At 42.1% G+C, this 4,899-nt stretch overlaps 1 pseudogene; it reads right to left on the bottom strand.

The window, feature by feature from the left end:
• Positions 1–2,071: 2,071 nt before the first annotated feature.
• On the bottom strand, positions 2,072–4,527 carry LOC128597727 (protein SET-like; annotated as a pseudogene).
• Positions 4,528–4,899: the final 372 nt, after the last annotated feature.

Below are 4,899 nucleotides of genomic sequence, written 5' to 3'. Positions count from 1 at the left end.
AATATTCTCTAGTATGGCTTCCATTCCTCTGGGGCATTCTTCTTCTCCTTCTGGGATTCCTATAACTCGTATGTGGGCACACTTCATAAAGTCCTATAATTCTGACAGTGAACGTTCTGCTTTCTCTCTCTTCTTTTCTGCCTCTTTTACTATCTGAGTTATCTCAAAAACTTTGTCTTCTACCTCTGAAATTCTTTCTTCTGCATGGTCTAACCTGTTGCTGATACTTTCCATTGCATCTTTAAGTTCCCTAATTGACTGTTTCTGTTGCTTCAGCTCTGCTATATCCTTTTTATATTCTTCATATCGTTCATCTCTTATTTGATTATGTTTTTAGATTTCCTTTTGGTTATTTTCCACTTTATTAGCAGTTTCCTTCATTGTTTCCATCATTTTTTTCATTGTTCTCAACATATGTATTCTAAATTTCCTTTCTGTCATTCCTAACATTTCTTTATAGGTGGAAACCTCATGGTCCCTTGGCGGAGTTGTTCTGGACTGGTTCTTCATGTTGCCTGGAGTTTTCTGCTGATTCTTCCTCATGAGTGATTTCTTTTATCTGTTTCCTTGCCCTAATTTTCCTTTCACTTCATCTTGGTCTTTAAGTTCTCGTGCCTGTGGACTAAGGGTTCGATGAGTTCTTTTGGTACAGGACCAGAAGGGTGAGAAGGTTGAAGAGCAAGAAAGGGATGAAAGAAAGGAGGATTGAGTGATAGGAAAAAAACAAAATAGAGAAAGGAGAGGGGGTGGGTAAAAGGAATATTGACAAAAAGAAGAGAGGCACAGAAAGAGGGAGATAGAGCAATATAGGTGTACAGTAGAGTACTTTGACACAACCTTAAAAAAAAACCCACCTTCTGGGGGTTCCCAGAACCCTCTGGGGGTTCCCTTGAGGTCAGCAGCTGTTTGCTAACCTGATCAGACACAGTACCCCACCTCCACCAAGTAGAGAGGAAGGACAAAAATGTTATAAATCAAACCAAAACAAGCAAACAAATCTTTACGGGATACAATTGGGTGAAAACTCAAATAATAGTGGTAGAAACACTAGCAAAAATGAAGTCCTAGCTATTGAAAAAGGCAGCAATGGGAAAGTATAATTAAACTAGAAAAATTGAGAGAGAAAAAGGATCTGTATGGAAAAGGTTGAAATTAAAAAACAAAACAACATCAAAATAAACAAAAAAAACAACCAAACTACTAAAGAAAAAAAAAAAAACACAACCAAAAACAAAGCAGTATGATATGTTGTTGAATATTGTCTGGGCAACACGTGGTCTTCTGGGATATGAGATGTTAATCACAGTTCTGATACGACTGGAGGCTGCTGATTTCTCAAACCCCAGCAGGTAGACACCCTAAATCTCTCTTCAGCCCACTTAAAAGGCACTTTGAACTTGTAAACTTGCTGAGCAGAGGCTTTCCCGGGAAAGTGCTTGTCTCTGCAATCACCGCTTAAGTGGCTATCCACTTACCCAGTGTGCCAAAACCGGTCTCACTCTGCCCCTGAGGGTTAGGGCTTCAAGGCGGCTCAGATCCCACCCTTAGGCTACTCGGTGGCTGGGTTACCAGCTCCCACCCGATTCTAGCTCTGTGACTCTGAGGGCGGAGCTTGCCGGGTCAGATTGCTCACAATGGCTCCCTGTGACCCACAGCCAAACACTATTAGCTCCGTCTGGCTCAGCGGCTCAGACTGGGGCCCTAGACAACAGCCAAAGTTCTCCACACTCCCACTCAGGCTCTCCCCAAGGCAGTTCAACTGGGTGCCAAGTCCAAAGACACCAAAACAGTTCACAGGTAAGGCCTTTCCAGTTTGCAGTCTCACTGCTACTGAACTTACAGTTGCGGGTGGGTTTAGACCGATGGAATACATGCGACCACTTGCCGTTTTCCCACTGTTTCAGTCCTCCTCTTGGGGTCCAGAAGTCTCTTGCTGACTCCCTGTATCCTCACAGGGGTGATGATAGGCAGATCCCATGAGCCAGAGATGCCTGGAGTCCTATCTCCCCAGACTCACAGTGCCCAGATGCAAGGAAGCTGTTATTCGGCCGCCATCTTTCTTCTGATTCCACTAGAGAAATTTTTTAAAAGGTTGGAATCCATAAGTGTTCTGTTGGTCATCTTCCCCTTCATCCTCCTCTCCTTCCTCCCCTTCATCATCATCTCCTCCTCCTCCTCCTTCTCCTTCTTCATCATCCATATCAGGAACAAAGTCATATTGTAATGGATTTGGCCAAATACCATCTTTGATGGCCTCTCCTAATCATCTGCGCCTGCATCAGAATGGTCAGTAAAGCAGGTACAGAAGCTCTCTGGTTCCTCATGCTGCCTCTTCCCACTGGCTTTATTCTGTGTCTGACTGGAACGGTTGGTGAAATCCTTTCCAGATTTCCATTTGATTTCAGTGGACTTTGAAGATGGATCACCACTCTTGTTCAGATGAAATTCTTTGGAGAGAATTTTATTTTCAAAGTAAGGGTTTTCATCAAAATAAAAATCTGTTCTGTAACCTGACTTAATATCTTCAAATTCTGTCACTTCAACTCTGGTCAAATAATGCAGTGCCTCTTCATCCTCCTCCCCAACCAGTGTGGACACTTGTGGATGGTTGACAAATGTTGTTAGCCCCAAAATTTGGCATTTGGGCACTCAATTCTGACCTCTTCTGAAAAAATGGTTGGCAGAGTTTGTTCTATTTCTGTTCTACTTTCAAAATCTCCTCACTGACTTGTTCATTAAGTCTATTTCATTTTGTACTTCATCAATACATTCAATTGCTTCCTGCTGTTCTTTTTCTCTGTGGTCTTGTGGGCCCATTGTGGTTGGAGTTGAGCTCCTTTTTACTGACTTTGGCCCCCCGCACGGACTTGGTGCTTCTGTAGTGGTGGTGGGGGCGGGAGAGTGGGGAGGGAAAGAGAAGGAAGGTCGAAGGGGGCCGGCAGGCTTCCCCTCAAGCCACAGGCACAGGTGCTCGCTACGTCCGGCGCCATCTCCTGTTTCTTGTTTTTTTGTTTTTTTGAGACGGAGTCTCGCTATGTCACCCTTGGTAGAGTGCTATGGCGTTACAGCTCACAGCAACCTCAAACTCTTGGGCTTAAACGATTCTCTTGCCTCAGCCTCCCAAGTAGTAGCTGGGACTATAGGTGCCTGCCACAATGGCTATTTTGTTGCTGTTGTTGTTGTTGTGTTGTTGTTGTTGCAGTTGTCATTGTTGTTTAGCAGGCCCAGGCACCAGCCTTGGTGTAGGTGTATGTAGTTGGTGTCCTAACCACTGAGCTATGGGCACGGAGCCAGCAAGGGCTATTTTGAATGCAAACATCATCTTTAACTTCCTAATGGTTGTGACCTTTTTGTTCCAATGGTAACAAAAACTGAGAGCTGAGCCCTAACTTACAGAAGTGTACAAATGTAGTCAGAACCCCAGTAAGTCCCTTTATCAGATAATGGTTTATATAACTCAAGAAATCCTTGGTTTCTTAAAGGCTTTTACATGCAGTTGATGTTGTATTGCTTCCTTTGTTCTTAAAGCAGTGAGTTCATACTGGCAAGATTTTTATCATTGGTACTTTCTATGGTGTCAAGATTATGATTACAGATCTACATTTCTGTTTGAAGGGTTACTGAGTTGAAGGACCTTATAAAAGAGTTCTGTGACATTTCTGATTGTCTTCAGAGTTCTCCTTGCATAAGAACTTTCTCTAGTAAAGAAAAGTTGGCATCATCCTTGCATCAGTCAGGAAAAGCTAGATTATGCTGTGATAAGGGGAATAAAGGTTTGTTTTTTGCTCTTGTCCATCTTGGATGGATGGGCCATTCTGCTGGACAGCAGCATCATGCTGGCAGATTCCAGGACTAGCAACTTTCACAGAAGAAAGAAATAGAAGGTGGTGAAGCATGCCCACGATCATAAAGCCACTGATGACATTTCATGGGCAAAGCCAACAGCTCCACAAGAGGGGGAGTCGCAATTTTACATTTTTGGAAGGAACAAACATTTGTGAACTACCCTCTTGATAATTACAATTGACTTTCTTTAATCTCTTTTTCCCAGAGTAGGGTTGTAGCGAAAGTAGTTTTAGTTTTCTGTCTGCCTCTCTGATGGCCCAGCCCCTAGGTCTGATGAAGTTGACAGTAATTCTTCTAGTAGTTGGCAAGGCTTCTTTCAGATTTGTCCACAGAATCTTAAATATCAATATATGCCAAATGCAAAAGACAATGAGTCTCTATGAGTTTTCCATCCAAAGGAGCAAAATCAGATGTGTTGTTAATTATTATAAGTATACTTTCTATACATAGGGTCCGTAAAGAACTGTTTGGGAAATACATTTAACATCATTTTGAAGATACCGATGTTTTTACCAATTTTCTCAAAGGTGAAAACAAAAGAGGAATCTGTCTCTGAGCATGTGTACGTGTATACGACAGATAAAAACCAAACCTGAGCTTTATCAGTAATTCCATCCAGTTGTCTGGGTAGGGAAAATGGTGTAGCTTCTTCATGGCCTGCTTCAAAATTGCAGATGACATGCCCGATGGGGAGGAAAGTCTCCAGGACAGGGCTATGGTTTCAGTTTTCTCCCTCTGACCCAAGTTATCATGTAAGATAGCCATTTCTAGGATGCATGACTTTATCAAGAGTTCTCTGATCATGCTTCTCAATGTGTAAAGTTTCTTTATGGAATGTTTAAAGATAAGGACTTTATGTTGAATTAACTCCAAGGCTTAGTAAAGTAAGACTTTACTAAGGCTTTTCACAAAGAAATCATACAGCTGGTAGAATTTTCTAAGTGTGTAAGAGGTAAGATGCTCTTTTAGCTTTTCTGATTTTGTACATCCAACAGGAAGAAATGTGTCATATAAAAGCACTGTGGCTTTTATGCCCATTGTATTTGGTGATAA

This window comes from Nycticebus coucang, chromosome 2, assembly GCF_027406575.1.
Source record: "Nycticebus coucang isolate mNycCou1 chromosome 2, mNycCou1.pri, whole genome shotgun sequence".
Classification (NCBI taxonomy): Eukaryota; Metazoa; Chordata; class Mammalia; order Primates; family Lorisidae; genus Nycticebus; species Nycticebus coucang.
The sequence above is the reverse complement of the archived record's forward strand: the minus strand, read 5'-3'. Positions and strand labels throughout refer to the sequence as shown.